Here is an 11110-nt window from a genome sequence, read left to right as displayed (position 1 = left end):
TTTGAGCCAAAGTGCGGTAAATTTTCACCTCCGTGGGTTACATAGTGCAAGACATAAAACATGAGAACTTGTGCATTGGAGCAGGCTACGTTACTTACGTATCTATACGTTACAGGTTGTACAGCGATCATTCGCACTGTCTGAACAGCCCTGTGCATGCGAAGGAACTACTTGTTTGCTTCTAATGCTCCGCTTGTGCTTTTAATAAACAACGTTTCATAACGTACTACGTGATGGCAAAAACGCGTTAACCTTAAGAATACTGGGATGTGAACATAATTTCATATTATTCGCGATAACGGCTGTTCCTTTATTATTCGAAAACTATTCGATATTCGATTCGTTTTTGGCACTATTCGATTCTCATTCTGTTCGGCCTCAAAAATTGCTCTTCGCACACCCCTACTAAAATACGAAGGAGGCCAACATAAACCAAAGTTAGAAAAGCATAATAAGTTTCCAGCCGTAAGAAAACCGGGAGAACGGCAAGCTGGCGTACGCTAGCGATGTCTGCCAAGAACAAGTTCCAACGTGTCGCCCTCGTGGCCTAACGGATAAGGCATCGGTCTCCTAAACCGGGGATTGCGGGTTCGAATCCCGCCGAGGGTAGAACTTTTTTTCTTTTTTTTTTCCGTGCCTAAAAAGATACACTCTAACGTAGCACATTTAGAGCCACTACCATTTCATACATTTTCTTTTTTTTCTTCAAGCGTTCGCAATGCGAATGCACATACCCGTTTCCACAGACTTCGGAACCACTTCTCGCATTGAGCTCAAATGGTGTATCATTGAAGCGTACGTTCAGGAATACGCGAGCTTAGTCAAACACGAGTTCAGACTTACGTTAAGACATATCGTACGCCGTCGTCGTGTTCGCAGATCTCAAACCTTCGCACAAAATATAAAGTGCAGATTTCACAATACAGTGGTACAATACTAATTATGAAAGGGGCCAACGTCAAAATTTACCGAAGCCCGGTAGCGACCGTGAATTCGTAGGTTGCTATCCCGTCCCCTATTTTATGCTTCGGGTGAGCGGATGCTTCAGATGTTCGGGTGCTGCGGAGCGTTGCGATATTATGGGCGTGGTACCGCAACCGATTCGACGACCGTGATTGGCTGCGATACAGTCATCAGGTTCCCTAGTCGAGTCGCCTAGGGAAGACGACGGTACTAAAATGCGGATACTTTTCGTGCAGTGGGGCCGAGGTGTCCTGATGAGAGCTCCTGCGTGGAATGGGCTTCCGTAACTGAAGCCATGTAACTAATGTAAAATAAACCGTTTTTCCGTCATTACTACGACCTGACATATTCGTCGATGAGGTTGGAGGATTCCTTGCTCCAACGCCACCTCGAGCAACAACATCATACGCAGCAGCTGACAGCAGTCCTCGCCCCGAGCTACCTTTTTTCCACCCCCCCCCCCCCCCGAGCAATAATTATTCTTCGACATGCCTCGAGCTTTGGCCACCTCACACATGCGAAGGGCGTTACTTATTTTGCTGCGAAAACGTGAATCGAGCAGAGACGCTCGAGCGACGCCGCTGAAAGTTACGGCGGACGGCTGCCTCCTTTCCCGAGCGCACTTCCCTGTGGCGCGACTGTCGGCGTGCGTGCGTGCGCGTGTGGAGTATTGCACGCGTAAAGCCGAAGATGCGAGTTGGGCTGCCACCGCTCTCTCTCTCTCTCTCTCTCTCTCTCTCTCTCTCTCTCTCTCTCTCTCTCTCTCTCTCTCTCTCTCTCTCTCACACACACACACACACACACACACACACACACACACACACACACACACACACACACACACACACACACACACACACACACACACACACACACACACACACACACACATACATACATACATAACCCGCCGTGGTTGCTCAGTGGCTATGGTGTTGGGCTGCTGAGCACGAGGTCGCGGGATCGAATCCCGGCCACGGCGGCCGCATTTCGATGGGGGCGAAATGCGAAAACACCCGTGTGCTTAGATTTAGGCGCACGTTAAAGAACCCCAGGTGGTCAAAATTTCCGGAGTCCTCCACTACGGCGTGCCTCATAATCAGAAAGTGGTTTTGGCACGTAAGACCCCAAATATTATTATTATTATACACACACACACACACACACACACACACACACACACACACACACACACACACACACACACACACACACACACACACACACACACACACACACACACACACACACACACATACATACATACATACATACATACACACACAAGAACTAGAAAAAGAAGAGAACGTTAAACAGGTCGCGGATTCAGAAGCAGCATACCGGATAAGAGCGATGGAACTATACCGAACAGCAATTGGAGAGAAACCGAGGCAAACGTGTTATGACAATTCAAACAGCAGCGCCCCATCGTTCGAGGCTATAGATCAAGGGTGTTCGAGAACGCGGTGTAACGTGAGAAATTTGTTGACGACTACACACGCCAAGTATAAATCAGCGCAATACAAACAAAGCACAGAGAGCTAGAAGAAACACGAGTGATCGTCTACAGTCCTGTACGTTAAGCTGCTTTATCCTCCGAGAATGCTACACCAATTGACCGGCGCACTTGCATACGCTGTATACATGCGTCCCGTGCGGAGATAGCGCAGAAACTATGTCAAATATATTTTGCTAGTATGTTGCAGCACCCATCCAGAAGTGAATGAGGGCGCATATATACAGTTACTCTTTCCGAGGCCTTGGCTTAAATAATTAGTATCGCGGAAAGGTGAGTGAGAACGTGGTTATGGGGGAAAACGGAGAGACGGTTGGGTGAATTCTTGTGTGGCAAAGGTAAGGAACACTGAATGAAAAAGTAACACAGCGTGAAAAGGGGCAATGTGTTATTTAAACACATTAATAGCACGTGGCTGTAGCAGACTACTGGACAAAATACTTTATCATCTTGGGCAAAGATGGGTGCACCCAAAACGCGTGACCGGAATTTTCTTTCTTTCTTTCTTCTGAGGGGGGGAAGGGGGTTACAAACACACTGCTGCTGCGACACAGTGCGCACTCTAAAATGGCCCACTATACCTGGGGCATTTGTTTTGAGCACGTGCGTGGTCCAAGCTGGGTGCAATTTTCGCTTTCGTCTCGCGCGCTGAACCCCCCCCCCCCCCCCCCTTGAGCGTAAATGAGCAGTTCTATTTTTAAACGGCGATCCCCGCGCCCACCGTGGGACGATGCGAGGCGCCTCGTGAACGGCGGCTGCTTGCGGCGACGACGAACTCGACGCGTGCTTTGCGGAAAAGCCGCCCATCCGTCCGTCCATCGGTCGCGTGTAATAGAAGAAAAACAGGGTGGCTCCCTGCTGGGCGATAACAAATGGCCGCCCGCAGAGCCCGGAACACACGCTACACCATGTGCACGGAGTACAAGTCAGCGTGCACGTATACGCGTACATGCATAACGCTGTAGCGCAACTGGGTCGCAGGTGCGGTCAGACAAGTCAGGCCCACTTGGCGGAAAGAATGAGAGAGAGACCACGTGGGTTGCACGGGCGAACGACGAGACCGTTGCGCGCACGGCAATAGGGAATATAGTTAACGTATTATCGGTAAGCAATTATTACACTGCAAACGTAACCATGCCTACACGCGTATACTATTATTTTGGCGGATGTATTGTTCTGAGGCGCACTTCGTGGGAACGACAGGCGTTCGCAAACAGGCGACCTTTCCTAGTCAGTGGGTGGACGAGCCAGCAAATAATAAAAAAAGCAAAAATTTGTTTCGGCGGCAGCCCTTTTTCTTTCAAGAACTGTTACAGGGACAGTCGGTTTTGGCTCACTTGGTTCCTATTATCGCAGTAAAAAGACCGGGAACGTAGAAGTGGACAGGGCGTTGAGGTCTAAACGTGGTTCATGCATGCGGACACATGCGCACGCGGTTGGCACACATTACAGACCACATGCGCATGCATATATGCGTATCATACTTCGGCCTGCAACGCAATCAGCGCCTGGACTGTCCTCTTCTACCCGTCGCATCTTTTGACATACGCCCCCCTTTACATACAAAAGGGGAGGCGCGCCTCAGCGGCGAGTCTTGTTATACCATGCCATGCGCACGGAAGCAAACTCTGCGCAGATTAGAGAACAATGAAACGTGTTTTCTCGACGCTAGTGCAACAGAAGGCGGTTTCAGAAATATCGTCCCCAAGCGGCTTTTGCATACGCAAACACACACACACTCCATTGTACGGCTTTCTACGTGTTTTTTTTTTTTCATTCTCACCTAAATATGCCCCCCCCCCCCCCCAATTTCTATTGCGTCCCAAAAACTCGTCCCATCAACTCCGACAAAACGAAAATAGTTAAACGGGTAGAGTTCTAAGACCGCATGACGAAGCTCACCCGACCTGCTATAAATACACGGCCCTATAAGAAATGAAGTAAATTCATAGCAGCGTTTCTTATACGCGAAGCGTCGCTTTGATTCGTTAATCCCCATCAAAAATTTAAAAAAAAATCGTGCAGCCAGCCCCAACCTACGTCCGCAATTTATCGAAAGTAATCGATCAATCCATCTATAGTTTCCGCCGCTATCGGGCTGCGTTGCCCTCCTCGTAGCGCTTATTCTGATACAGATAACGACAATCCTTTATTCAACGAATTACCCTGGCCAACCACATACTCGAACACAACTTATTTCCCGCTCATATTGAACACGTTCAGGCGCATCGGCGTCCGGTGCCGTTCGTCCATACGGGACGCAGACGCGCAGCTGCTGCAGGTTCGATGACTCACTCACGGTCACATGCCAACAAGTTCTGCAGCTGCATATGTTGATCCGTGTTTTCTCCTCCCCTATCTGTGCACTGTAGTGCAGGGGGCCGCGCAACGCGGTATCCGGCCTAGGCACTATACTATCATCCATTATGTATAGCTTCGGGGGAAAAGAAGAATGAAAGAAAGAGAAAACATCTCGCTATGGTTAATCTCGCCAGCCAACACGTCCTTGGCTGCGGGTTTGGCATGACTGCGTCAGCACGGATAACAAAACATGTAAACTACACTTGAGCTCAGCTTGACTTCGCTTAACTCAGCAGCGAAGCAGACCGTGTGCGTACCCTGTGCTGAGGGCCCGCGCATGAGCTAAGACTAAACGAGCAAGAGAAACTTGCTTCGCATAACTGCTACTGTTATTTCGTACGAGCTGCGCTAGCACTGTCGTAGTTGCAGTCCGCGTAATTCACCTCGTCCAAATGTGTGCACCGCATACCCATAGTCAGAATTCCAAATAAAATAAAGCCTGCCTGCCTATAGGCAGCGACAAAGACATATGCGGAAAGTCTCAGCACTCCTCTACAGGCTTTGAGTACACCAGGAGAGAGAGAGAGAGAGAGAGAGAGAGAGAGAGAGAGAGAGAGTGCACGTGTACTTGAGGTGGGCAGCACGGGGGCCTCGCATGCAACGCTCCACAGTGAGAGCGTGGCCTTTCTGGGACAAATCTCGCCTTCGTGTGTGGCGACTTCCTGCAGACATTGCTTATATTTCTCGCCGTCTTTCAAGATTACACGGGGGGGGGGGGAAGGGAGGGGGGAGGTCATACAAATTCTCGCTATAAAGAGATGCAGCATATCGTTGGAAACTGGGACTCGAACCTGCCCCTTCGGTTACAGGACAACAGCTCGAAATGGCCTGCCAGGTATAGGCTTCCTAAATCAGCAGACGCACAGGCGAAACGCGCGCTTCGCATCGATCGCTGAAAACCGACAAACAGAGCCTCGAGGCGTACAGCGGACTGCTGATGCGGCGCGTATACTGACGTACCCATATGACGTGGGAGACGAGTTGGCAGATCAGACAGGCGACGTCAGCAACACAAAAGCACGCACTTCCTGATCCATCTTCACCTGTCAAATTGGGGAGAGGACGGGAGGAGGGCGAGGGGGGGTCGAGCTCATTAAAGCGCGGGTATAAGAGGGTATACAGGGCTGTCTTGCGTGCGACAGCAAGTCCCTCGCCCGCCACTCGTTACCTATACATAAAGCGGCGCCTGTTGCATCGAGACGGGGTTAACTGCGCTAGGTACGGTTAGCAATACGAAAGGGCACACCGCGGCTCGTTAGCTCTTTTATTTATTTTTTTTTACTATACCGCTACGTATAGTATAGCAGGATATGAGCACATACCTTAAAGGAATTCGAGTGAATCATCGCAATCATGCCTTCTTTTGCTTCGTGGTCTTACGTTCACATGTCAAGCAGTACATTAGTAACCAAACCGTCGTATCCCGCGAGTCATCGCCAATTCCCCGTCCTATGTAATTAGCCTACACGCATTTCGCTACGAACGCACAGAGGACGATCAGCCTCGCGTAAGCCCCGTGGAGCCGCATACGGCGCCAAGGCCCACCAGCTTTTGCATACGCGCTGCACTCGTTCAAAAAAGAAATTAAGCACTGAGGTTGTACACGTGCCAAAACCACGACTTGGTTACAAGGCACGCCGTATATAATCGTCGGCTCCGCATTAAATTTGGCCACCTGGGGTCTCTTTTTTTTCTTCTTTTTAACGTGTACCCACAATGCACGGTGCGCGAGTGCTCTTGCATTGTGTCCCCATCGGAATGCGCAGCCGCCAGGGCCGGCATCGAACCCGCGACCTCGAGATCAGCAGCGCGACGCCGTAGCCACAATGAGCTAACCTATATAGCACGGCGGGTGGCGCTGCATTTACCGCCTCCACGCGTTTAGAAAATGCGCGACTGCCTGGATATTTTAGGAAACACACGCGCAACACATAACGCCACGAGAACGTTTTGAAACCACACGCATGAAGATGAGACGAGTCCATGCACTACCCATCACCGCAGCGCCTTACTTCCCTCCATAGTAATTTGAAAAAACTACGTCCTCATTCAAAGCCAGCTTACAAACCGAAGTGAAATTTCCTCGCAGCTCGCCTATAGGATTTTCAGCGTCCCTCTCAATGACGGAACGAAACGGGAGCGCGCACCGGGTCGTCAGGAGCCTCTACCTCCCACGGCGGCCCATATACCTCTGCCCTTTCCAAATAGCCGCACACGTCTGGGTCGCGCGCCAGCACGCGACAGGACGCGACGCGCGACGACCGTCAGCAAGCGCGGCGGCGCGCGTCGCCACGCCCTCCTTCGCGCACGCCCAAGGGGGGGGGGGGGGCGAAGGAGGGCGTTTACTTGTTTACTTGCTTCTTATTTGCGGTTCTTGATGCTGTTTTACTGAGATGCATGTGCACCCGCGAGCGAAGTTACACCGGTAGCTGCATGGAGCACACTTTGGGCGTATTTGCAACGTAGGCTTCGTCCACCTCGCCGTCCACACACAAGGCAACACGAAGCCCTCGCTGGTAACGAAGCCATAAACACGTATACGTTACCGCACAATTTATCCGCTGTAATTGGAAAGTGTGCGCAGCATCGCGCCGAGTAAATCGGCCGCGCCGACGCCGGATGGCGCTGTAAATACGTCCGAAATAAGGTGGCTCGATGTCCTCCTCGCGAGCTGTGGAGGAGGTGCGCATTGAGACACCCTATATAGTGCGAAATACGTTGAATGTAGTTGCGGCTCAAACGTTCAAATGCTTCGCGCTGAGCGATATTTTCACGACGCGCGGGACAAGCGGCTACTCTCTCTCTCTCTCTCATGTTCCTCTTCCGCTCCTGTCCTCCTCCGTCTTCCAAGCATCCCTTGGCAAACCAACTCCTAGGACGCATGATTTTGGGAAGCTGCCGCAAGCAAAACACGAGACTTGAAGGGACGGGCAACACGAAACAGTTTATCGGGCCAACGCAAAGCCTAAATAGGCGCATCATGAAACACTCGTTCACAAGAAACATGTCCCGGCTGGGGCAGCTCATCAAAACCAATTTAGCACGTTTTCTTATATAGAATGCTAAGCTCGATGGCACAAAAAGATATCGAAAAAAGCAAATGCTGGCTCTCCCGTAATCGAACAGATGTAAGCATGAAATGGCTACCGCGGCAAAGCAGATTGGTTGGAGATGATACTAGCCACACTCAAAAAAATGGGTGTAAAGCACGTTCGCAACGGCACACACCCCACGACACCACACCGCACCACGCCATACTGTGCACTGGTCCACGTGGACGCTGCCAAGCTATAGAAGAAGAAAACCGGCTGAAGGCGGCACGACAAGCAGCGAAAGACGCCAACGAGAGAAAGTGCACTGCCCAGCTAGAAGAAAAGCGCCTGGAGGAGGAGCCACGTCGCGTGGCGCCATCTCTCGAGACGACGCAAAACCAGCGCCGCAGAACTCACGGACCACTGGCGTAAAAAAAAAGAGCGCAGATAACCCTTTCTCAGTGCTAAAAGATGACAATGAAGTGTACGGTGCCCTGTATCTGCCTTTTGAACATCGCTGCTGGAGAAGACAAATAAAATTTCAGCGCACTAGAAGTTACAGCTTGAATGATATCGTGAACAAACATTACGGAGAACTTGGAAGCAACATTTTTGTAACTTGTTTGGGCAGTACCTAGCGTATGCTCCTGTACAAAGAGTTGGAGAGCCAGAGAAAGTATTTTAAGTTTTGAGTGGTTGCCCGGATGATCTCGTTTTCTTCTCGCAACGATGCCCGGATAACAGCTCAGGCTTTGGCTCAAGGACACTTGAAGCTCGCCAATAACGGGAGCTAAAAGCATTTCATGCTTAAAAGTGATATGCCATTTACTGCTAAACGTTCTTCTGCTACACTATGCGCCAAAACGTGGCGCGCAGGAGTATAGACAAGGGCATCTTATAGCGCTGGTGGGGACATCTAAGCCGGCACGTGGCTCCACAGCTCATGCCCTCGTATACTTCGCTGTTCCGTGGGTGATAGTGGCCACGGCAGTTGTGACGGTGACAGTGAACAACTGCTCTGCGCGTTTGCCCACATACAAGGAACATCGCTTGACTCCTCGACTGAAGAAACATGGTTTCGCTTACGTCAAGCCGACAGCGCCATCGGATCGCCCAGCGCAGCGAAAGTTGTCCTCGAGTACATAACGTATATATGTATGCGCCTTCCGGCGTTCCGGTATACGCTTACGCGCTACAGTATAGGCGATGTTCTACGCCACGAAACTTTCAGGTGTCGAAATCTAGGCTTCCCGTGGAATCCGTCCAACGACCGCAATGACCGCGTACGGCCCACTATACTACTCGGCATCCGCACCCAGTCGCCGCCCAGTGGCGCTGCGGCTGGAAGCGATGGCGCCCTCGGGGTCAGCAGCGAAGGGAGCGAGCGCGACAACGCGGCCATCCGCGAAGCGGGTCCAACCGTGACGGCCACCACACACAGATAGCGTCAAGTTGTGCGCGCGGGCCATGCGTGCACGCAGACGACAGGCGACCGTGGGGTCCCGTCTTCAAGTTTGCTGCGACACTGAATAACAGGAACGAGGTGGACCGAATAAAAAGGGACAGTTGCACAATACAGGCCGTTTCGGCGAACACTTCCAAAATTTTCTTTTTTTAATTGTCTGTGGCAAACGGCACAATTCTAGTCCGTGAGCCGCATGGTCTCCTAGAAGAGGCGGACATTATTTGCACAACAAAAGTGAAATGGATGATATACTAATTAAGAAAAAAAATCACTAATTATGTTTTAGCTATACATTTACCTCGTGGCACATATACTGAAATTTAAAAATTCTAGCGGGTGAGACTGCAAGGCATATCCACTTGAAAAGAATTGTGTGGATTACACCACATACGAGACGTGCGCCGTGAGAATGCACTGTCGTTCTACTTATTTTCATAACAAAATGTCGCCTTACGCATTAGAGCGCAAAAGTAACTGGAACACCAATACGTTTCTCCGCAAAGTTCGGGATTTAACAATTCGAAACTGGTGTCATCCTGAAAATTCGTTCCAGGTGGATCCGCCTTGCGAACTCCCCGGCTAGAATTTGTAAATTGCAATATGTGCCACAAGGGAATTAGTGGAAAACTGAACTAGGGAATTTCTGTTAACTGCTCGAACATATATTTCAACTCTTTGTGAACTCCTCTTGGAGTGTTATAAGCGTAAACACGACCGTGCACCCAACTTAGGTGCACGTTAAAAAGAACTCCAGGTTTCCGCAACGGCATCCTTCGCAGCCTCGGCATTGCTTCGGGACACAAAAAAAAAAAAAAAAACATGCAAATCAATCGGGACAACCCATGTGGTGCGAGCGCATTGCGCATGCGTCGGAAGCACGCGTAAGTGCGCGCGCAATCGCGACGCAGCAAGGCGAGCCCCCCGAAAGAAAAGCACGACGCGCACTCAGGGAGCACGGTGGCCACGTCGACCGGGTACAACACCACGCGGGGCTTTCGGCAGCGCGCAAACGCGCCACGCGCGTAACGACGGCAGCGTACGGCTGCCAAGGTTTCGACAGTCGTCAAAGCCGCGCAACCGGGCCCTCCGCTCGGTGCGACGTCGTCACGGGTCGATCGCTGCATAATGCGGCGCGTCGAAAAGAATCTACACGCGCGACGGGTCGGAGGGGAAACGAGAAAGCAGGCGGGGAGGAGGAAACGAACGCACAGCAGCCGCGAGCGCCAGCCACTCGATTCGGTTCGGGTTCAGTGGAGCAGTTCGACGCTAAAGACGGCAGGAATCGATTTCGAAAGCCCACGCGATTCGGCGCGCGCGGTATGGGCGACGTGATTTTCGAGAGAGCGTAGAGGTGCGCGGCATGCGGCTCGAGTGAACCGAAACGTGTGCGCAAGTTGCACTGCCGTAGTGACAGTGAAGAGAAAGAGAAGAGAAGAGAAAGAAAAGTCATGCAGCACCTCGTCGGCAAGCAAGGTCATTCGATGTGGTAGCGTTAAAGTGTCGTGCCTCGCAGAACGTTGGTCCATACTCCTCTACATCAGATGGTAGAGCGCAGCGCGGCGCGCTTGGACCGAAGCGGTCACTCCGCGTTATGAAGCGTTGCCATACGGCTGCGCTGCTCAGAGGTTGCCTAGCTAAACAGTTCCTAACCGCGGGTGTACTAATTAGCTGTAGCGCCAGCACTATACGACCCGGACGTAGAAGACTTATGAGACGAGACGCATGCACGCATGCACAAGCGTTTTAATAAACCTGTTTCCATAAAACAACAGC

The 11110-nt window shown here is 51.2% G+C and overlaps 1 protein-coding gene and 1 non-coding gene across 3 annotated transcripts in view; one reads left to right on the top strand and one right to left on the bottom strand.

Annotated features, from left to right (window-relative positions):
• LOC142560538 (membralin) overlaps nucleotides 1-11110 on the bottom strand; it is a 235722-nt gene that overhangs the window by 185248 nt on the left and 39364 nt on the right. The gene's annotated exons all lie outside the window — the stretch shown is intronic.
• On the top strand, nucleotides 537-609 carry TRNAR-CCU (transfer RNA arginine (anticodon CCU)). Its single transcript has one exon. It is a non-coding gene; the product is annotated as a tRNA-Arg (tRNA).

This window comes from Dermacentor variabilis, chromosome 10 (assembly GCF_050947875.1).
Source record: "Dermacentor variabilis isolate Ectoservices chromosome 10, ASM5094787v1, whole genome shotgun sequence".
Lineage (NCBI taxonomy): Eukaryota > Metazoa > Arthropoda > Arachnida > Ixodida > Ixodidae > Dermacentor > Dermacentor variabilis.
This window is presented reverse-complemented; position numbering and strand designations above follow the sequence as displayed.